General features: G+C 51.2%; 1 long non-coding RNA gene across 2 annotated transcripts; it reads right to left on the bottom strand.

The window, feature by feature from the left end:
- Nucleotides 1-209: 209 nt before the first annotated feature.
- On the bottom strand, nucleotides 210-6953 carry LOC116879727. Of its 2 annotated transcripts, XR_004385094.1 has the most exons (4): nucleotides 6648-6953; nucleotides 5027-6280; nucleotides 3008-3085; nucleotides 210-2702 (listed from the first exon to the last, which is right to left on the bottom strand). It is a non-coding gene; the product is annotated as an uncharacterized LOC116879727 (long non-coding RNA). The 2 variants fall into 2 exon arrangements; XR_004385095.1 differs by lacking the exons at nucleotides 210-2702; nucleotides 3008-3085 and having other exon boundaries at nucleotides 3927-5713; nucleotides 6159-6280.
- Between the last annotated feature and the right edge of the window lie 17022 nt (nucleotides 6954-23975).

The raw sequence follows: 23975 nt of genomic DNA, 5'->3' as shown, positions 1-23975 counted from the left end.
AAGACAGCACAGACGAATACTTAACCTGCAGAGCCGGGCTGACAGGCCTTTCCTTTCTTTTGCTCCAAATAAATGCAAACGGGCCATTCCGTTCGGCCTCTGACGGCCGTCTTCTGCACACCGCTCCGTCCTCAGCTTAACGGGAGTCTCCAAGAGGCTGTCACCTACCCACATCACTCAGCTCCTCGGAGTTCTCTGCGGGGAAGAAGTGAAAAGGAGACAGTAGGCTCAGCTCTCAGGGCCCACCAAACGAGTGATGTTTTGCACGGGCCCCAATCGGGGTCCCGTTTGGGGCTGATATGTGGCCCTGGGACCCTAACCCTCAGCGGCTGCCCACCCGTCAACGGCAGAAACGAGACAAGGTTGGGCCCCTTGTCCTGAAAAAAGGCCAGTCCCATTGGGCACTGGGTCTCATCAAGGAGGGCCTACCGTCTCTTTTGGAAAACAAATCTGAGAGACAACAGAGCTCTCTGAACTACAGAATCTGGGCTCTCATCATATGCACGGCTTCTGGACAAAGACACAAAGGATCTAACAACCACATACATACAATTTTTTTTAGGTCAAGTTGCTCTCTATTCAGGCGCAAAAGACATGACACAAAGGGGCTGGGGCTGCCTTTGCACTCTGGGCAGGGACAGCTGGCTCCTGTCCTTTGCCCTGCGAACCTCTCCACAGTGACCTCAGCCAGGTCTCCCTGCTCCCTCTGGCTCCCAAGGCCCCAAAGCCACTCCCTGAAAAGATCCCAAATGAGTCATGTCCGGAGGTCCTTGGGGGAGAGGAAGAGGTGCTCAGTGACAAACGTCAGTGCTAAGCATCATCTAAGGAAAGCATGCGGCTGAAAAATGGCACAAGGGATGTGTAGGCTGGGTGGTCCCAGACTGTGCCGTCCCTCAATCCCCACCCACAAGTTGTTGGCTTCTCTGTCCCCAGCCATGGCCGAGGGAGACAGAACAGGAGAGAAGGGAAGCCAGATGCTGAGGACAATGGCTTGCCTGTGATTCGGTGGCAATGGAGGTCCAGGTCTCTCTTGCTCCCGAGAAGGCACTGCTGGGCATGGTTGGGCACGGTTGGGCGGGGCTGGGCGGGCGGGGCAAAGGGGGGAACGTCACGCGCATTTGACGTGCGCTTGGCGCAATGCTGCAGATTCGAGAAAAGCCTAGAACCCTGAGCCGCCATGATGACGCACATACACACGCACAAAGGTCAAGGACTCGAGGCCCACTGTTTCTTTCTCCTAAGAATGAACTGAGGAAGATGCAAGGGGAGGGGAGAAGTCTGATTTGGGACAATAAAGAAAGGGGAGGCTAACGCAGACTGCCCAAGAGCTAGTCTTCAGCTCAAGGCTGGTGATGCGGACCCGCCATCTTCATGGGACGCCAGCAGAGGACACTTAAGATGCCACATCTCCATGATGGGCACTTACTCCTGGGGCCCCTGAAGATCAGGGCTCACTAGGGACTGTGAGGCCCACCATACCCAAGATGGGACTTACCCTCTATCCAGGCCACAGTGAGAAATCCCAAAGGGTTTTCTGGCCCTGAGAAGATGCCTCTTGTTGCGGAAGAGTGAGAGGAGGTTGAAAAGTGGCTCTGTTTGCCAAGCGCATAATAATAATAACACAAGCAGCTGCATTTTCTGTTCGGTTTCTAAAATTTAAGAGTCCACAGAGCCCTGCTGGGATACCCGGTGTCACCCCCAACCCGATGCCCAGAAGTGGTCTTCTCTGCCAAGCCCTTCCTGAAAATGACCCCAGCCCCCGGGTCGGCTCCAAGCCCTGACAAGCTGTTCTTGCTGCTTTCATGTTGACAGAACGCCCTGGCCACTCGGCTGAGCGCTCCATCTCCCAGCTCCCGACATACTGAGTCATCATCCAAAGAGGAAAAAAACAACAAAGCAGTCGTCACCAGGGTCCCCACTGCCGTCGGCTGACGACTCATGGGCTGTCGTCACTCTCTGTTCTGCAGCCCCAGAATTGGTGACGAGGGGTTCCAAGGTGCCCATCTCCCCTCCCACGGGATGCAACGGCATCAGGAAGCAGGCAGCCACCGCTGCCATCAGAAAGAAGGGAAACTAACCTGGCATCACGAGGCTCCCTGGTAGGACCACTGGTTAACCCTCACTCTGCCACTGCCCACCCTGTCCTCACGGCTCCGCTCCCCCAGCGCTGCCCCGATGCAGACGTTAAAGGGGTCTTTATGCAGGTGGGAGAAGGCACCCCCTCGTGGGTTTCAGGTGTGGACTGCGTGGTTACCTCCTCCTCTGCCTCTGCTTCCAATACCCCTGAAGGCACTCAAGCTCCCTTCCCCCCATTCCTTCTCCAGCCACCTGCTATGGTCCCTTCTAAAGGCCCCGATAAGACAGTGGGGCAGGGGAAAGGGACGTGCATCACTTTCTGTGGGGATCCTATCTGCTTGGCAATATATTAGGCAATTCTGTGTAGTAGATTATGGTGGCTCCCTGTCACTGACTGACATCACAAAGCCCTAGAAGAACCACCCATAAAGACAAGGCAGGGTCAAGATGCAAACCTAGGGCAGTCCAAGTGCAAGGGCTCTGCTTCTTGCCTTGTATGAGGTCCACTGATTCTGGGTCCTGGAGCTCCTTCTGCTCTGAAGGTGCTACAACCATCCCACCTCCACATCCTCCTCTAGGAAGAAGGGGACCAGGACAACTGAGGGTTGTTAATCCACCAATTGCAGCTACCACAGGGAAAAAAAAAAAAAAAAAAGCCATCATCTTACGTGAACCTGACCACAAAGGAAGAGGAGAAAGCTAACGGGGTAACAGGGAGGGTAGCACGGAATGCTAAAAGACCCAGACGCTGGGCTCAGGAAGGCTGGCCACCCAAACTCCCATACGGCATTAGGGATGTACAAAATTCCTTAAATAGACAAGTTCTGGGGATGTACCTCATAAGAGGCATTTTGCAGACACAGAGAACTGATAGGTAAAAAAATGCAAAGACTCTGGGGAGAACAGGAGTTCTAATCGTGAGAACACTTACCAGACATGGGACGCTCCCTCACAGCGCTGCGGAAAATGATACATGAAACAAGTTCTGAGAAATCGCCCGACATGGTACCTGGCAAACGGAAGGCACCAAATAGGTAAGTGCTTTCCTTCTTTGTTCCCCCGCCTCTGGGAGCTCACCATCTAATAGGTGACCGTAGGACTTACACACAAAGAGCCAAACGAAAACCAAAGTAGCATCCAAGAAGGATGAAGTGTATGAGAGCTTGGCCGGAGGGAGCCAGGGGTGGTTCCGAGGATTGCTTCTCGTGAAGGGGATCCGCAAAGGTCCACAGAGGACGGCGGGCTGCCGCAGGTGGGTGCGGTAGAGCCAAAGAGTCATGGAAAATACCAGTGGTGCAAAGAGAGGTCGGAAAAGCAAGAAAAAGTGAGTTGCCTGGTTTTGCTGGAATACGTGGTCTACCTGGGGAAACGCAGAGAAGTCAGACTGAACAGGAGAGCTAAGGCTGGTTACAGACAGCCTTCAGCATCGTGCTAAAGAGAAGGAATTTTATTCTGGAAACGATGAGAAACCATTTTAAATTTCTAAGCAAGAAAAGACAAGATGGCCGCTGCACGCAGAAGGGCCTGGAGAGGAGAGGGATGGGCAGCAGGGAGCCTCACTGGAGGACTACAGCTGGAACCAAGGCACTGGCAGGGGGCATGACAAGGAGCAGAGAATAAAAACAATAAAAAGGGAGGGCCATCAAACAAATCTGCCTTGGACCGCCCCCCCCCACCCCCGTCCCCATAGAGAGACTGCCGGAGACAGAGCCTATTTGGGGAACACAAACCACAGGTCTGACACATCTCAGCAGCCATATCTCTGCCTTCACTCTCCCCCCCCCAAGAACTCAGCTTTTCCTCTGGACTGCTTTAAGCCTAAAACAAGGAGGGCACGGGAGACCTAGGCCTTCTGTGTGCAACACCCACCCTTCCGCCAACCCCAGACCCCCGGTGGAGGAACCCCCACCCAAGGCTGTGACCGAGGGTGGGACTGGGCGGTCCTGCCCCTGAGGCCACCTTCACTGCGGCAGCCACCACTGTGCCCGCCTCTGCTGCGTTTTTGCCCCCCCTTCCCCTCCTCCGTCATAGCCCCCGCCCCCCGCCCACTCTGCGGAACTGGCACAGCAGGACCAGAAAAACCAACGCCACCATGTCAGAGACCAGCAGAAATGCCTCCAAAATGGCAGCCTTAGGATAAAAAGGAGTCCAAAAATATTATCAACCCACCCAAGGAAAGGCAAGCCAGTGACAAGGGGAATGAACTGTGAACCCCCTCCCAACTGGGCACCCCCACCCTTCCTCACTCTTACAACTGTCACGTCTTTCCCATCGGAAACTTCCTCTAAAAACCCAGAGAGCATAAGAGGGGAAGAAGGGCATCACCCCATGCCCCCAGGAGGTTCTGGGGTCCATGGGTGACACAGGGCATCCAGAAGGATGTTCTACGTTCAACACTCCAAGAAGGGGGAGAGCACCCCATTCTGTCTTCAAACCTAGCTCCTACCACTGGCTGGACAAGAGGGAACCCTCTGAGGGAGCAAAGTCTTCTGCTCCCAACCAGACCCTCCCCAGCTCTGTGGGCCCTGGGGAGCCAGAGGCAGGGTTGCAAAGAAGGGCCGAGAAGGCACAGCCGTGCCTCCGTTATGTAATAAGAAGGGCGGTGCTGTCCTAGGCCAGCGACCCAGGGCGCACTGCGTTCCTCGATGCGCAGTCACGGGAGGGGGCCACTGCGCAAGGCGCAGGGCTCAGAAACCCACTCCCCACAAACACAAGACCTCCCACAAGGACCCGATGGGGAGCCAGGACCCTGATTTTCCCAAGTCTCCCTCCCCCAGCCACAGGCGAACAGCCTGCTGCCCTAGTTTTGCTCTTACTCTCCTCACTCCCCAGAATGACAAACCTTTCTAACCTGGGACCTCCAAACCTCTCGAGGTCCAGCTGCTTTCCTGGAAATCCCACCAAATACACAGTTTCTGAGCAACCCCCTGGGGTCGGTTCCCATCCTCACCTTTCCCGGCACCAGGGAGCAGCAGCTTCCAGAAGGCAGGTCCTTCCCACACTAGGCTCAGCTCTGGACAGCCCCGTCAATGCAAATCTCTGGTCCCCGGGGAGTAGCCCAGAGGCAGCAGGAAGCCCATGGTGGTGGCAGTGTCAGCAGCAGAAGCTCTGTCCTACCTTGCCCGTGCGTTTCCAGGGGAGCCAAGAATTATTTTGCCGCAACACTGAGGTGTGGCAGACTGAAAATTCCCTCTTCCAACACCAAACGAAAGGACAGATACCTCCTTCCAGTTTGGTCGACTCTCTGCGCACCCATCTCTCCAACCCTTCCTCCTTCAAAAAAAAGTTTGGAGAACCCTGAGCTCCTCTTCCTTAGAGTCCACGAAATAAGAAAGGCAGAGCAAGAGGCTTCAACTGGTCAGTCAGAAACAGGCACTGGCACAGGAGCATACGCACACCCCTAAACAGATTTTAGAAAGCTGCTGGGCTTTCCCCCCCTCCCCTTTAAGCAAGTGAAATGCAAATTCAGATTTGATACCCTGCCCTCAACCAATCAAAAAAAGGTTTTCACCTGCCATTGGCCCGCCCACCAATCAGAAGAAATGTCTGGAGTGAGAGCCCTCCCCTGGCCAATGGAAGGCCAGCTCAGTCACTTAGTTAATGATGCAGCAGTACAAGGAAGGCCATCACATGTGAACTGGAAAGGTGCCAACATGGAGACACAGAGAGCACAAGGTAAACAACTTTCCAACGCCAAAAGGATGACATTTAATCTCTAAATGCTAGCTTCCCTTCTCAGCTCATCCTTAACCCCTCTCAGCTGGCCCTACAGATGCCGGGAGCCTCACTACCTGTCCCCCTGGAGCTCCTAACGAGATGCAACAGTGACTGCGTCACCATTCCCCACTTTTCCCAACTACGCAGTGACAAACCTACCAGCTTTACCCCACTTCTCCCAACCCACGCCCCATCCTGCCCACCTGCTCCCCACCAGCCCCAGGTGCCCAGGGCTGAACATTTCAATAAGGCAACCCCTGGAAAGCTGTGCCTTTCACCTTCCTCCCAGCACCTCTCCTCCCCACTCCCTACCTTCCACCTAAGTATCGCATGGACGGACAGACAGACGCTGACACCCAAACAACCTGGAAAACCAGTCTGTCTGTCCAATAGAAGGAAATGGGGGCAAAGGCTGGGAGGTCAGGTGGGACGCCAGGGACAGCTTGCTCCTCTCTCCTCTACCCCGGTCAGGCTTGAGCAGCTGACACTAAGAGAAAAGAAATTAAAGTGGGGAAAAAAAAACCAAAAAGCCCTCTCTTGGAGAAAAAATAGCAAAAAGCGAGAAAGAAGGTGAGAAAGACAGAGCACCCACATACGCAGAGACATCGCCCCCGATCCCAGCAAATACGTACGTGGGGGAAGAAGGGGGTTACGCCATCAAGTCCTGAAGCCCGTCGGACCACCCATCGCCGCCTGCGCAGACCCAAATCTCGGTCTGGACGTAGGGTGCCGCAGTCCCGAATGTTCCAGAAATCGGTCCCGTTAAACCTTCCACCATCGCCCCGCAACCTCTTGCTCCCACCCCTGCCCCCCCCCCCCACCCACCTCCCCCCCGCGGGAACCGCCCGTGCCACCTTGCGTGTCATCTCCTTAGCCCGGGCTAACCAGAGGCCTCCAGCCCCCGACAGATTTCTGAACGCTTGGCAAGTGAGCTGGCAGAACCTGGTGCCCGGTGTTGCTATGACTTGTTTCTTGATTTCTCTCTCTCTCTCTGCTGCAGCACGGCTGTTGCTAGCAGACCTATCGACGGAGCGCTCTCTCTCTCCTCTCTCTCTCTGAGCTCTGTGACGCAGATCTAAATTCTCCAGTCTGCTCCTTGTGTTGCAAGAGCAGAACTGCAGCTTTTCCCCTGGAGAGCCGGAGGGCAGTGCCAAGGCTGGTCAAACAAGGCAAAAAAAAAAAAAAAAGAGAGAAAAGAAAAGAAAAAAAAAAAAGTTGGGCCTACACTCCACTTCCCTGGCCACACTTTTCAGCCCATTTTCTTACCCCATACACCTCACTGCTCTGGGGCAGAGAGGTCCTGGTCCCTGCAGGCTCCTGCCTTCCCCGAGGGCTTCCCAGCCACCAGACTAGCTTAACTCTTTGAGTGACAGCGCCTGGAACCCAGACAGGGCTGTCCCACACTCAATGTTGCCTCATCTTTTCTTGAACCGTGTGAGCTTCTCCCAGACAGGAGACTAACAGGCCCTCACCCTGACACCACCATCCTATTAACTCTTTCTGCCACGGACACGTCCAGAATGACGACCGTGGCGGACTTGTGCTGTCTGCGTTTTTTTTTGTTGTTGTTGTTGTTGTTGTTTTTTTTTGCCACACACCAGGAACTTTTTCTCCCTGGGGTTTCTTAAGGACCCAAAAAGTGTGATTAAAACCTTGCCTGCTTACCCCACGAATGCTATCCTTTTATCAGGGCAGGAGCTGGAGAAAACTAATTGAACGGCAGCCCCAAGAATCCAGAATAAAACCAGTCTGGATCTTGATTCTTTCCGGGCTCAGGATTTTAGGGCCTCGGTGGAAATGTCCGATCACTTCTCAAAAGGCACTTAGGCCAGTCGGTCCCAGAGATTCAGGTTGCTGAGTCATTTGTTCCCAAGAAGATCCTCTGACAACACGAAAAGCAGCAAAACAGAGCAGCGGCCAAACCGAGACCTGGAGTGGCCGAAGGCTGGGTTCCTCTCCCTGGGGTGGGCAGCCCGGTGAGAGGAGCACCGACCAGCTCTCCCAACAGCCCCCGTGATGGTGGCACGAGGCCTGCCCACACCTGGAAACTCTCACAGGGACGGGGCTTTCCCACCGGCGCTGTGAAGGCCGGCTGGGGTTGTTTTTGGATACTGACAGGTCCCCGCAGCAGCTAACCACAGAGCTCCCAACATTTTCCTACCCCCAGACCCAGAAATGCTTCCAGATCAGCTTAGATGCTAATTCACTAGACCCTGTATACCCAGAAAGATCTGGGGAGTGTCGGGTCCCCACACCACTATGTCCAAACAATGCAGACCCACATGGGTTTCTGACGACCAGTGATGCCACATGAGCCGAGACGTGACCAGAAGTGAGCGATACACTCAGGTCCTGGGGTAGCTGACCCAAAACGTATGTCACATCGAGAACCTTGCAACTTCTGGGAAGAGGACTTGGGAACAAGAGACCAGGTCACCACCTTGTCCTGGACCCCGCTTCCCAAGCAGTCTTCTTCAGGCAACTCCTCAGGGCCAAGGTTTCACCCCACAGAAAGACCACTCGGAAGACGACCGTGGCACTCCACGGGTTTAAAAGAAGCCCAGAGCATCTGTGCCAGGCTCCCTGCAGGGGGGAAAGTGGTTCAAATTCACACCTTCTGGGCTCCGGGGTGGTGCGTGCCAATAAAGAAGTCACCTACTGGTCTGATGACCAAAGGAATGTGGCCTTGATGGCACTAAAGCAGGTCCCTCGGAATGGTCCTCTGCCTACTTAAATACCGTTTGCCGTAGTTTCCTTTTCCAGGGAAGAAAAACATGCCTAAGTTCATGTCAGGACATTCCTGATTTATCCAAGGGCCCAGGATCAAATAAACAAAGGGCTCTGGACTCTGCCAGGGAGCCTCCTGCTTCAGGAGGGAGAACCATAGGGAAGTAGGGCTTGGCAGAGTTGGCCCATCACCCCATGAACTTGGTGAATGACGTGGCTGCTCACTGCCATGGCGATGGAGATGTCATGGGTGGGTGGAAGTGAGAGAGGAGAGGCAAATAAGTCATGAGAGACAGAGCAAGCAGCAAGTGAGGGTCAGAGGAGGGCCACACGCAGCCATGGAATTCACCGGCAGAGGCCAACCGTGGTCAACCACAGCACCACGGAGCCTGGGTCCGTGCGGAGAAAGGTCCCCATTTTGGAGACTCAGGCAGGCCCCTGTCTGATTTGAACAGCGTTAGGACGGCACTAAGTCTGGGAAGGCTTTTCTTCGTTTCACTTTTTGTCTAAGTCTTTGCTTTTTCTTCCCATGACTGTGTTATTTCTCTCCCAATTTTCCTACAACTGAAACAGTCAATTTAGGCACCTCTGTCCCCACTCCAGGTCTTCCTTCTATGAACCCGACTCTGCGTGGTGCCCACAACAGAAAAACCCGAATGGGATGACCAGGAAGCAGAAATGAATTCAGTTCTAAAAACACGGGAGGATGTTTACTTAGCCAGCACACTCGCATCTACAAGGAAGTTTTACAGGGCGCTGCACGCAGTGTTTGATTTCAGGGGGTAAAGATAACTTCTGAGAGAGGAGAAGGTGCTGGCTCCTTCCGTCCACCCCGTGAGGCCCGGGGAGGCTGGGCCACGGCAAACTTGAAAAGGCAGGGCTTCCTCCCGAGCCCAGGAGGTCCCCCGCTCCCTTCTGCTTCTCCGCAGCGACAGGCCCAGGAAGCTACGCACACTTTACAGTCCACATGAGCTCTCTATGGCCTCTGACTGATCTGGGTCAAAACTATAAAATGCCAGACATGAAGAATTATTTTCTTTACAGAGAAGGAGCTGAACTTTTACTCAGTCCTTGTCCAGGGTGTGGAAAGCAATCACTTGGTCACTGCCACAAACCCCGGGTCGGTGGGCATCCGACAGGAAAGGAGGCTCAACGAAGGCCTCTGTCCTCTCCTCACCTCATTCGGGCCTACTCTATGGCGACGGCCCCTCTCATTAGGAAAGAAACGGTTTTCTCAAGACAGGGTAGCTGTGCAGTGGGCTGATCTCAAACTCCATGCAAGTGTCTGGGGCTAGAGTAGGTGTTCTAGATAAACTGACAGGTGGGTCACAGTGAGACAAGTGTTTCGGTTTACCACCTGGGAGGCATCAGACAACAGGCCCCCAGTGGCCCCATGAGGTAAATCATTTATCAGGTACCTTCTACGTGCTAAGCCAACACACAGCATAGGAGAAGACACAGGCCATCCCCCTAAGACCTACACATACGAGCTGAGGACCCTTATCAGCTTTCCAAAAGGTAATTTTTGATATTTTGAAAATGTCCTCTTTACTTAAAAAAAAAAAAAAAAGATTTTATTTACTTGAAAGAGATAGCTAGCAAGAGAGAACAAGAGAGATCACAAATGGGAGGGAGAAGCAGACTCCCTGCCGAGCAGGGAGCCAGATATGGGGCTCCATCCCAACACTCTGGGATCATGATCCCAGCTGAAGGCAGATGCTTAACCAACTGAGCCACCCAGTCACCCCAAAAATCTGCTCTTTAAAACCTGGAATTCATTTTCCCATTGAAATAACGTTAAACACATCGGTTGGATTCCCAGGCTAGCCCCTTTGACCCACATCAGGAAGTCACAAACCCCAATGCCCCTGGGGTCTAGGCAGGTAGGAAAGGTGGGAAGCGAGTTAGGGAAGGAGCGTGCCCTCTGGAAGGAGGTCCCCACTCCTCACTGGCAGCCCACCCCAGCCCTGCCTGCTTGAGGCCATCTACGAACAGAGGCCACCAGAAGCCCACATCGTCCGGTTGTTCGGGCGAAGGCAGAAATCCAGACTCACATTTCCATTTTTAAACACTGTCAAAAACTTTTAAAAGTCAGAATATTCCTGCAGAGCTTCCAATTTGTTTTTGTTGTGGTAATGGATCCAAAATACGGTATGTTTGCTACAGAAAAGTCGGGAACAAACCTTCCAGAGTGAGGGTTTAAATACAATGAAGGAATGAAGAACGTAACTGCAGAGAGCTTCACCTCACAGACGCTGGTACTGGAGGAAAAGGACAGCAGAGAGAAAAGTGAGGACAATCTCAGCCTTCAGGTCAGTGGCTGTCAACGAGCCCCACGTGGAGGCCTATGAACGGAAGGGGGCTTTAGGATTATTTTTAAATATAGTTGATACCATTGAAGAGCTGGTTTCTGGGGGGTGGGGTCAGAGGGAGACGGAGAGAATCCTAAGCGAGATGACCCTGAAATCACGACCTGAGCCAAAATCAAGAGTCAGACACTGAGCCGACTGAACCATCCAGAAGACCCTACAGTGCTAGTATCTGTGCCTCATCCTGATCCACCAGAAAGACAAGACAGTCATTCCAACAGCCTGGCCCTCTCTCCCAGTTAGGAGTTGCTACTGTGCACGTCATCCAAGGGTCTGTCAGGGCTTTGTTGGTAAAATTGGAAGGGACAATGCAGCTGTCCACCAAGGCCCAGAGCCCTCAGAAACCAACACAATGACCAAGGTATTGTCCAGCCTCGCCTTGGTTCAGTAACTCCCATCCCAGCTCGGGAGGTCTCAGACAACAGAATATAACTAAGATGAACTCTCCCTCTACATAACTAGCTACTAGCCTCCAGTCTTTGCTCTGCCCCTGGAACCCACGAGAACAACCCTAGTCCCCCAAACACGTTCAGATATTTCGGGATAACTTTTACCACAATTTTTATTGGGTGAAACAAGGAGGTACAAAAAAGGGAAATGAAAAAAGAGGTGTGTGTGGGGGGGAGGGGGTGGCGGGGAGGAAGAAGCCGGAGAGAAATACTCTTAAAATAGCTGATCAAAAGTTAACAACCCAAAGGAAAAGAGGAAGAGACTTACGCATTACGTCTTCATGAGAAAGGAGGTGCTCATGGCAGAACAAACAGTTGAGTGCGTCAGGACACGCGAAAGGAAGGGCCCTCAGTCCACACACAAGGGAAATGTCAGCAGGAGCCACGGGATTAAAGAGTTCCCAAGGACAGCCACCAGGTTGTGCCAACGATCTGGGACAAACGGGATGGAACCTGGAACTGGGAGAGGGAAACTACACAGCTCACAACTGTATATGTGTGGGATATTCTTTTCCCTATTCTGAGCGCAGGAGTTCTTTTTCTTGTGCATTTCTTGGGAGTCTTTACATATTCTGGCTACAAATCCCCTTGCCAGTTACAGGTACTACCTGTGTCTTCTCCACTCAGCTTGTCTTTTCTCTTCTAGTGATGCCTTTGAGGATCAGAAGATTCTCTTTTTCATGTCATCCAGCTTATCAATCTTTCCCCTTATAGCTAGTGCTTTTGGTGTCTTCCTAAAAAATGTATGGCTACCTCAAGGTTATGAAAATCCTCTGAGCTATCCCGTAGATGGAGTTCTACATGTGCGGGTTACATTGTCTGAACCCGCACATGTAGAAGGATGATCTCTGACTTTATTCTTGTGTATGAAGTGAGATGGGGTCGAGATTCATTTCTTTCCTTGTGGCTATCCTACAGTCCCAGCACTGTTTATTAAAATGACTGTCATTCCCTACTGCTCAGCAGAGCCCCCTCTGTCATCAGTCGGGTGTCCAGATATGTCCGGGTCTGATTCTGGGCTCCCTGTTCCATTCCTTTGGTCAGAAATAAGACAGATGAATAGGTCTGTCACTGTGTCACAGAGCACTAAACTTAAATCAGGTGATTTTAACACGAGGATTTGCCAACAAGTAAAGTTGAAGAAAATACAAATTAAGGAACGAATTTTGCAAAGTGAGTTCAGTGTAGACAGGCATAGCCCAAGAAGAGGACCCCCGTGTGGACCTCTCAGAAGGCAAAAGAGGAGCAGGAAGAGAGAAAGAATGGAAGAAGCAAGGGACAGTGGTAAAAACGAGCCTTGTTTTTTGTAGACAGTAACACATGATCAAGAGAACAGATTCATACGTTGCAAGAGGTAACCTGCCTCTAAATCCTGCCTGTCTACTACTCAGCTGTGTGACCTTGGGCAAGTTAACTCAGCCTTCTTGAGTGTCAGTTTCTTAATCTTCAAAATGGGGAAATTCTTCCTCATTGGGCTGTGCAGTTAAATAGGTTAAGTGACATACATCACTCAGTCCAGGGCCCACCACTGTACGTATTCAGAAAGATGCTGGGTGCTGCCCTCATCATGGTCAGTGACACAATGGAGACCAGTCAAACTGTTGAAGCAGTCTTGCCGTTCAACAAACATTTAGTGAGTACATACCACTAAACAAAGACAGCATATATAGTAGCTAAAAACTCAGACGAAAAAATGAGACAGGTTTGAATCTAAATTCTAGTATAGCCTCTTTACTTGTTATGTAGACTTGAACAACTTATTTCTCCTTTCTAAGTTTCTAGTTTCAGCTTCCTCCATAGTTCCTACGGGCTTTCTTAGTAAGGCTATAATGAGATAGAGAAGCATTCTGCATAATGCCTGACAAGTGAACACCCTTCTAGAAAACCCCACCAAAAGACTATCAGAGCTGAGAAATGAATTCAGTAAAGTTATAGAATACAAAATTAATGCACAGTAATCCATTGTGTTTCTATACACTAATAATGAAGTAGCAGAAAGAGAAATAAAGGAAACCATCAAATTTACATTTGCACCAAACAGAATAAAATACCTAGGAATAAATTTCACCAAGAAGGTTAAAGAAGACCTCGTACTCTGAAAACTGTAAGACACTGATAAAGAAACTGAAGACAACACAAACGAACAGGAAGATATTCCATGCTCGTGGACCAGAAGAACCGAGATGGTTAAAATGTCCATACTACCCAAAGCAATCTACAGATTCAATGCAATCCTTACTAAGTTGCCAAGAACACTTTTCACAGAACTAGAACAAATAATCCTGAAATTTCTGTAGAACCACAAAAACCCAGAATAGCCAAAGTAATCTTGAGAAGAGCAAAGCTGGAGATATCACGATCCCAGATTTCAAGCTATGCTACCCAAAGCTAAAGTAATCAAAACTGTAGTATGGTACTGGCACAAAAACAGACACACAGATCAATGCAACAGGACAGAGAGCCTAGCAACAAACCCATGCACAGACGGTCAATTCACCTATGACAAAGAGGCAAAAAGATACAACGGGGAAAAGTCAATCTTTTCATCAATAAAGGGTGCTTGGAAAACTGGACAGCAGAAGAGTGAACATGGACTACAAGCCACCCCATACACAAAAATAAACTCAAAATGGACTAAAGACCTAAATGTTAGACTTCAAATCCTAAAACTCCTAAAAGAAAATTTAGGCAGTCATCTCAGCCTCAGCAACATATTTAGGGATATGTCTCCTCAAGCAAGGGAAACAAGCAAAAACAAACTACTGGGATTGCACTAAAATGAAAAGCTTCTGCACGGCAAAGGAAACCATCAACAAAATAAAAAGGCAACCGATTGAATGGGAGAAGACACCGATATATCCAGTAAGGAGTTAATATATAAAATATGTAATTATATTACACAACTCAACACCAACCCCCCCTAAACTATCCAATTAAAAAATGGGCAGAGGACATGAACAGACACCTTTCCAAAGACATACACATGGCCAAGAGACACACAAATCTATACTCATCTATGCTCAATATCACTAACCATCATGGAAATGCAAATCAAAACCACAATGAGATATTTATCTCACACCATCAGAATGGCTAATGTAAAAAAGACAAGATTTAACAAGTATTGGCAAGGAGGTAGAAAAAAGGGAACCCTTATCTCACTTCTGGTGGGAATGTAAATGGGTGCAAACGCTGTGGAAAATAGTACAGAAGTTCCTCAAAAAAGAATTAAAAATAGAAATACCACATGATCCAGTAATTCCACTGGCTATTTACCCAAAGAAAACGAAAACAGTAATTCAAAAAGATACATGCACCCCTATGTTTACTGGAACATTTATTACAATAGTCAATACATGTAAAGTGTCTATCCACAGATGAACAGATAAAGGAGATGTGGTAGAAACACACACACACACACACACACACACACACAATGGATTATTACTCAGCCATAAAAAAGAGTGAGCTCTTGCCATTTGTGACAACACGGATGGACCTAGAGGATATTAAGTGAAATAAGTCAGAGAAAGACTAATACGTATGATTCCATTTACATGTGGAATCTAAAAAATAAATGAACAAAGAAATGAAAAAACAGATTCCTTAATATGGAGAAAAACCTTGGGGCTGCCACAGGGGAGCTGAGTGGAAGGATAAGTGAAATAGATAAAGGGGACCAAGAGGTACAGATTTCTAGGTGTAAAATAAGTCAGTCATGGAGATAAAAAAGTACAGCAGAGGGAACAGAGCCAATAACATTGTAAGAACATGGTGACAGATGGTGACTGCACTTCTGGTGGTGAGTACTGAGTGATGTATAGAATTGTCGGATCAATGTGTTGTACACCTGAGACTAACTTAACAGCGTATGTCAATTAGATTTCAATCACGATTTTTAAAAATTCGGGAAAAAAACCTCCAAAATAAATGCTCAAACTGGTGGCAGCTATCATGACGATGATATCAACGATGCCAGACAATGATGATTTGGGGAATGGTACATATCAGGCCCTGGAAGGAAAGGCTTTCTAACACCTTGGAAGCCCTATAGTCCCGGGCATTCCTGGTCTTACATCCAAATATTAACCAGGCACAGGCAACCCAGCTTCACAGTGATAAGACAAAGTAGCAGATAGGATCAAGTGTGTTCAGGTGGTAGGTCCAAGGCAGAGGAAGGGCTTGAAGAAGAAAGGTTAGAGGTGCCAAGTGAAAGCCAAACTGCTGTAACAGTAAAATACTTATTAAAATAATTTCTAATTTCTAGATACTTTAAGAAGAAACAAAAACATAGGATCTGCAAATGTTATATAATTAGACAAAGTCTCAACTGATGCTGGGCTGGGGGTGGGTGTCAGGCACAGTGCTCATAGATTAGAAGTCTGATGGGGAGAAGATTCCGGAAGGAACAGTGCTACCAACAGCTTCAATCAATAATGATGACCATGATGCGGTCAGCCTGAAGACTGCGTCTTGTCAGTCTCTTGGAACAACCCCCCAGAGCCACTGAGAAGTCGCTCCCCTCAAATCCTCAACCCAAGGGACCATGGCACTTCTATCCATGCCTGAGCTAAAGTAGAACGGCCCAGCAGTGGCAACAAACACCCCAAGGACACAATGCAGTACCATGTGCCAAGTGCAAATCCGAGACAAGGGCTGGGGACAGCCTGTGCTGGAGGGTAGGTCCTGGCAGAGGTGAGATGCAGATCCAGACCCGGAATGTCGCCACAGATGAGGAGCAGGAGCCAGGAGGCTGCCGACAGTAAGTGGCCTGGCAGACGCTGGCCCTGAGAGCACGGGCCTCCCACGGCTGCGCGGTGAGGGAAGAGGAGCGAAGGCCAAGGCCAGTCCTGAGCTCACCTCACCCATGGAAGGGAGACTCCCTTGTGGAACGTGCCCAAGGGAAACAGAATAACAGGGTGTGTTTGTTGTCAGGGGGGCGGGCGGTGGTCAGGCCTGGGAGGGCAGATGCTGGGAGCAGGACGGCCCATTCGTAAGCAGATGCCTTCTCCTGGGCAGACTGGCTCAGTCTCCCTCTCGGGCCAAAAGTCCAGGTTCCAAAGCGTCCTGCCTAAGCAGGCTCCCATCACCTCCTGGGAAAGGGAAAGAGGCTAAAAGGTCTATCTTGTCCTGGGCCACTGACCACGAAATCTAAGCTCCGGCCACAGGGGGCTCTGGGTTCAACTTCACACAAAACCTAGGCTGACAACGGGACCGGCACCGGCTCTGCTGACGACGGACGGAGGCTGGCTGAACAGGCGCTCCACCAGCCGAAGCCCCTCGAAATCCCTGGACCAGGAGCTTCTGGTGCCGCCTGAATCGCAGGGGCACAAAGTCTGCTTGGGACTCAGGGAGTAACCCAACGCGCCCCTTGGCTGGCTGCTCTTGAAATCCTGGCCCCGTCCATGGATGGAAATAATTTCCAGAGAAATGAAGTATGGCTGGGCCATGTGAGGTGGGATGAAGGGAAGCCCACCCCACCCTTGCCCAGTGGGATATGCAGTCGGTCTGTGCCCTGGGCCCATGTGCCCGGGCGGGGGTGGGGGGGCTGTAAGAGCTCTTGCCCAGGTGCCCTCCGGCACAGGCTGGGACCCTTAGATGTTTCTGCTGCTCTTGGGGTGCTTTGTCTCAATCCAGAAGGGAAGCTCTGGGCAGGAGGAGAGGTGTCTAGGGTATGCAGATCCTGGGCAGCCAATGATTCATGGAGCTGTACTGACCTTTGTGTGAACACACAAGCTTAGCGCCATGTTGCTCAAAAATGAAATTTCTGTTCTGCTCCAGAACAAACTACTGCTTTGCTTCGCTGAGTCAGACCTAGACAGCAGGAGTCACAGACACCAGTAGCACGGGGGTTCCCCCAACAACTCTGACTTGAGCTTTAATTTCCATACTGCGTTCTCCCCCACACAGGGGCATGCCTGTGCCCATCCCCACAGCCCAAGAAGGAAGAGGAAAGACACCGGGGCCATCGTGCAGGCCAGCGTGCAAGTCTGGGCTTTCCGCAAAGTGCGAGCCTTGCCAGGAGCTGGAGCAGGGACAAGGCCTCCTGGGCTGCGGCGAGTGGGGGAGGGGCCGGGGGCAGTCCAAAACGTAATCGTTAATGTCGTGTTTGGGGGTGATCTTTGGGATGCATTTTCATAACACTGCTTTCGACTTCAGGATATTGTTTTCATAATATGAAACCTCACCCAAAGTAAGGTTCCAAAAATCTTTGATGGTGTGAATGAATACATCCTCTGCCTACAGAGAGCTCATGAGCGTGGAGGGTTTGTTGACCAGAATTGTTGGGGGTGAGAGACAGTCCTGTGGTTGTCTTCTTGACGGAGAGAGAGTGTTGGAGCAATGTTCTTCTGGAGGGTTCCGACTGTGACTGGTAAGCAGCAGTTACGCTTGGGTTAGGATCTGGGTCAGGCCTCTGAGGTCAATGTTCTCTCCCCCAAGGCAGACCAGCAATAACTGCTCTGCCTTAAAAAAACTAAAGATCACATTAGGAGGTTTCCCCCAATGCCACGTAATTTGAGGTGAGTGGAGCAGCCCACCTCACTGACACTCTCCCTCTAAAAACCTTCAAAACCTTCAGGGACCCGGTGAGTGCTAAAAAAGGAGGCTTGTCCTACAACAAGAACCACGTCCTACAATAAGGACCATTTATTTATTCCATAAAGTGTGCCTGAGGCTTACTGTGTGTGCGTCAGTCACAGTGCTAGGCACATTTTGTGGAACTCACCTTTGGCCAGCACGGGCTTTCCCAAATCACCAGAGGCTGGTAGTCTGCAAAAGCAGGGCATTGGGATGACAACTGGCTCCTTAATCGCACCCTGCCCCACGCCCAAATGAGGAGGCTCGAGTCTTGCCACCCCTCCAGGCCATAGCACATTAAGCATCACTTCATGCCTTTCTGGAGAGGCAGAGCTGAGTGGTGGGGGCAGACCAGGAGGCTAGGTGTACCGACAGCACCAGTGAGAAGCTTCTGCATAGGGTGACATGGAAAGGGTGCCACTAATCCTTCTGAGAACCCAGAGTCACTAGAGAACTATAGAGGACCCTGGACATGAGCCTAACAGACAACGGAACAGTCTTCGAGGAGCCCCCCCACCCAGCAATGACCTCGCAGTCAGGCGAAGGCACGGCTCGTGAAGTCACCCCAAGAGCAGTAACACCATCTCTGCCCCAGACCTAACAGAGTGACCCAGCCCCGAGCAAAGGCCCAGCATGACCCTCCAGATAAAGCCTTTAGAGTCCTGGTGATGTAAGATACCTACGAGGTCATCTGGCCTCACCTTTCACCAATAACAAGATTGGCCTTGGGTTCAAGGCCAAGGTGGGGGACCCTGGCTGGGCGACTGTCTCTCTGCCCAAATTTACTCCCTGTAAAGTAGGGCTAATGAGCTATTCATAACCCTTCCTGGTGTTCCCGTGAGGAGCAAATGAGTCCCTACCAGTAAAGCACTCAGTAACACCGCCTGGTACACAGGAGTCCGCGGAGGGGTAGCTCTCGTTTTTATCATCAGCATCCACACGTGGTGACCCCTCTGCTTACCTGGAAACACTGTTGACCCCGCGGAAAGAGCTCCCTACCCCGTGGGGTCACCCATCTTCCCTCCCTCACGTCCTTTACATCTCAAAGGCTGGGAGAATATTTTAAGTTCCATGCACCAGCCTCAGCCTCTCTGCCACAGTCACCCACTGGCCCCAGAGCTGCCCTCCGGAGCGCACAGAGTAAGCCCAACACCCACATCATGTGACAATCCTTTAAATACACAAAGCAAATAAGTACCCAGCAAACCCGCTCCACGGAAACCTTTCCCTCTCCGGGATCAATACTGCCAGGTTTCACAGGCCAGCAGCCCCTCCTCTCTACCTGCTCGAGTGTGACATTTTCTCTCCTAATTGGGAGCAATGACAATGCTCCAGAGAGGCCCTCGCAGGCCAGGGGGCAGCACAGTGGCCTCCAGCAGAGCCTGCTTCCTTCCCTAGGACGCCTCCACTCCCCCTCTCTGGCTCAGTCCCGTGTGGCTGCCCTGCTCCTCCATTCCCGCCCTCACTCCCCATGCTCCCTTGGTGTCTTCTTTGGGACTCTCATGTTCATCGTGATCTTATGGACAGACAAGCGAACCTTTGCTGAATTATTTCTATATGAAAAACACTAAGCCAGATGCTTTCGAACGCATTAGGTCTACTCATCCGCTCTATCTCCCTCAGCTAGGAGTCCAGCCCTGTTCGATCCTGCGCCTACCTGCCCCCCTTTCCTGAGTGCTCCCTGGATGGGTCCCTTCTTCCTGGCCATGTTCCTTCAAGGAGAAGGTGCTCGGACACGGCAGATGCTGGCCCAGAATCTGAGGCCGTGGTCTCTGCGAGACGAAGCAATACATCCACCTTCATCCTCCATTCTCTTCCAGGCAGGCCACACGCTGGCCACCACGATGTTCTCCCTTGTCTAGACACCAACAACGGGTATGCCCCGTGTTGTAAGTGAGAGGCTGGGAGTGTGCAGTCACATGTCATCACATGTGCTCAGCCAGCGCCTCCACCTAGATAGAGTGTGAACGTTTCAAAGATGGGGTCCCGGCAAGCTTTGGAGTTCTTTCGTTCTTCCCAAAGCTCAACTCCCCATGGCACTGAGCCAATCCTTGTCGACTGGCTGATAGGGCTAGCGCAGGCCTCCCTGTCACCATGACCACCCTGAGTCCCTGACAAACACGCTGGAAATAGGTCCATTCATCCAAGGCCCTTTCCGCATGCCCTCGTCCTCTGACTTCCACTGCTCTTTCCTTCGAACCAGACTTGTCGAACATGAGTTTACTCAACTTACTCTAGTTTCTAGAAAGGCTTCTCAAGCACATACCAAAGGGACATCTGACTTGTGCTTTCACAAACACGAGTGATCACCTCGCCCTCTGGCTGGACGGTTCTAGGAAGGTGCTAGGCTTAAAACAGTGACCCCCAACCCTGAACCCTGGCGTCCCTCCCTTCCATGGTTCTCCCTGTGGCCTCATGCAAGGCAAACAATGCAGGACCCAGAAATCAGCTGTCCTCACCCCGCAGCGGGAAGACCACCGTCAAACCCAGCCACATCAAAAGAATCAACGACCAGAGACGAACAGTTCTGCATAGCTATTAACTGGACCTCAGCTAAGGAAAGAGTAGAACACTGTCCTCACCTGATCTGGCGGCAGATGAAGAGAAAAGGAGCAAAGGGGCAACATCCACAGTCCCCAGGAGGTAGGTGGAAAGCTGGAGGCTTGCCACCTTCCAGGGCCTCCTGGGGTGGGCCACAATTCCTGCTGTTATTACAAACATCACCAACCAAGGAGAAGTGGGGGTAGAGGGGGTAAAGCCCTCCACTTTGTGGCTCCAGATACCTCACTGATACTGATATGCTCCAGACAGAAGCTCAGGGTCCTCCGAGACATGAAAAGTGGTGACCACATGGGGCCTTCCTTGGGAGGCTGTGCCAGGCCTAGTGAATTAATGAGCTCTTACCAAGTTATTTCCGATTCTCTAAATACTTACAATGCTGAAGACAACGCCAGGCACACAGTGTTTGTTGATGCTGTTACTGAATCCAGGACAGGAGGAGAAAGAGAATCAAAATTAAATATAAGATATGGTTCATAACCAAAAGAGTTCTTAAAATAGCCTCCAGAGCTAACATGATTTGGGAGCAGTTATAAAACAGCCTAACTGCAAGGAAGCTTCTCGTGGACCTGGACTGCGTCTCGTGGTCCTTGATGCCACCATGATGGCTACATCCATTTCCAGAAATCTTCTGCTGGCTGAATGGACAAATGAACACAAGAATGGGAATACGGCACAACTTCTTTGGGGCCTACTTTGAAATATCCCAAACACCAACGTGTACCTCCCATTTTCAGATCACAAAATGCCCAGATGCTACTGACTGACCACTTCTTACCATGAGGCTATACTCAGAGTAATGACACACCACCTTGTGCAAGGAATACAAAAATGTGTCCTAGCAAGCCACGCCCAACATGGACCTCCCTCCCCAACTTCTGGCTCCCCTGTCTTTCTCTCACACATAGCACCAAGTAACAAGTTAAAAAAAACTCTTTGTGAAGAAACTTTTTGCTCCTCAGCCAAGAGGATGACACTAACTCACACCACAGAAGGCATCCCTCCTCCTGCTGATTTGTAACCTGCTCAGACCTGAGACGGAATCTGCCCAGTTGACCTCTAAGACCTGGCCTTCTCCCTGGGGCCTACAGGACTGCAGACAGAGGCTACCTCCCTCTCCCACAGTCTTGATCCCTACTGACCCTTAGGTGAGGAACAGTAGCAGCCTTGACCCCTACTGACCCCTAGGTGAGGAATAGTAGCAGAGCCTCTATTTGGCTTAGAGGCCTTAACCAGAGTTTGCCTTCCTACCAAGGTTGCCTTGTGGCCTTGGCCCTCAGTGCCACCGATCTAGATGTTCCCTTGGTCCCCCTCCTGAAAGAGCCTTCAAATAAGGCCAAGTCCCAAAACTCGGATGCCCCTTGCCTTTGATGTACCCAAACAGCATCCTCCTCCTTATGAACGTGGAGCTCAATATCCATGAAGCCTGTTAGACATCGGGCCTGGTACTGGGCCCTTGGCAGGCCTCACACTCACTCGCTCTTCACAATGGTGCTACAAAGCTGAGACTACTGTTGCCTGCACTTCAAAAGTTAGGAACTGAGGATGTACAGCCAATAGCCAGACCTATAAGCCCAGCCTCTTCACCCCTGTGCTAAACATGCTAGTGACATCCCTTCCTCTCTGGAAACTTCCTCCAAACACCTGTCCTTTGTGAATGAACTACTCCCTACTTTCCCAACAGACAAGCCCGGTCTAAAGGTGAGACTACCACATCTCTTACAAAAAAAGAAAGGAAAAAGCAGCCAAACATACATGTGTCTTTTTTGTAAAGAAGTATTTTTAAAATAGGTTTTTACTACAGACTCATTTACATGAGGTGTAATGTATGTGTAACTCCTTCTAGTTTACAAAGGAGTTTTATGACCGATTATCTTATCGCATCCCCCCTGGAGGCCTTGTGAGGTAGACACACTTACTTCCTTTTCACAGATGAGCAAATGAGAGAAGCAAGGGGAGCTGGCCGGGCTGGCCCAGTTGGTGAGCAGCAGAGTAATGTTAACTGACCCCCGACTCGCAGACGCCCAGACAGCACAGCTTGATGCTAGCATGAGAGGCGGCAGAGCCCGGGGACTGACAGTGGGGGTCTGGGAGTCAGGAAGACTCCCCCTCACTGGCTGTGTGACCCAGGGCCAGTTAATTAATCCGTTTCTTCATCCATAAACAAGTGCTAATAACAACTGTGACACAGGATTACCATGAGGATTAAATGAGATAATTAATATATATATATATATATATATATATATATATATATATATATGAAGGACTCAGCACGCAGATCAACACCCAGTAAACACTCATTACAGCAGTCATTTTTATGATTCCCTGCGGCCCAGGCAGGGACTGGGTGTCCAGGGTGTCCCACACTCCCACAGACTCACAGGACACAGCCCGAGCAGGCCACGGCTACACAGGTACACGATACCTAGGACCTGTGCTCTCCTGCTGGGGAGGCCGGGCACAGGCTCCCCCACATGCCCCCCCACCATGGGGAAGCTGAGAACAGTTCCCTGACCGCCGGGGAGTCCATGGCAGTGTGGGTCGCAAACAAGATGGCGCCGTGGGCCACAAACAAGATGGCGCCAGCCACAGGGCTGGGCTGGCCTGAGCACACCGGAGCCTTCCTCTCCACATTCTGCCTCACACGTCCCTCCCCCGGGGCTCTGGGGCTCTGCTCCCAGGGCTTGGGAACATGCCTGTCCTTGGTGAGAAGAGCAAATAGAAGCTTGTGGCCTACTTCCAGCAACCTCGCTGTTTCTCACTTTAAGATTAAAATAATAAACACACAGACAGAGAGAGGCTGGAAAGCGCAGGGTGGGGGGAGAGTGAAGTGGCATGGGAGCTGCGGCACAAGGACTCATGCAGCACAGGGCTGCGGTAACCTGGCAACCTGTGGAAGGTGTGTCAGAGTGAGTGGGATGCGAACAGTCAAGTACCAGGGCTGGGAACAGTCAGGGCTGGACAAGGGAAGGTCACAACAAGCTGGCCGGGTTCCTTGGGGCGCTGAGAAGGGAGGGAGGGGGAGCACAGAGCACGCTGCCTGCCCACACAGCTCGTGACTCCCAGCTGTGTCCCCAACGCCTCCTAGCCCGTGGCCCTGCTAGCACCAGGCTCTCTCTTCTACCGTCCAGACTCTAGGTTCCTCTCCCAGCATCTTCCCTGAAATCCCGGACAATCATGTCCTCCTGCTCGGACGTCTTCCACGGTTCCCCCATGTCTTGCCTAGGTATTCTCCTACTGTTCCAGGCCCCCTCACCTCTGGTCTCAATCCACCCCTCTGACATGAGTTTCCGTGTTCCTCCCATACTGCCCTGGGATCTGCCTACTCAGCCCTTGGCCCAAATCCGAGGTCGCTGCTCTGTCAACAAATGTCTGCCGTATGCTTACCGTGGACCAGACACAGGGCTAGGCACCGAGACTACAGGAATACCTAGGACGTACCGCCCACGGTGAGCTCGTGGTCCTCGGGCCAAACCGACCGACCGATACAACACAA

The sequence above is a fragment of the Lontra canadensis genome, unplaced genomic scaffold (assembly GCF_010015895.1).
Source record: "Lontra canadensis isolate GAN:19392208 unplaced genomic scaffold, GSC_riverotter_1.0 scaffold63, whole genome shotgun sequence".
NCBI classification, from domain to species: Eukaryota; Metazoa; Chordata; class Mammalia; order Carnivora; family Mustelidae; genus Lontra; species Lontra canadensis.
Note: the sequence above shows the minus strand (reverse complement) of the source record. Positions and strands in the feature narration are given on the sequence as shown.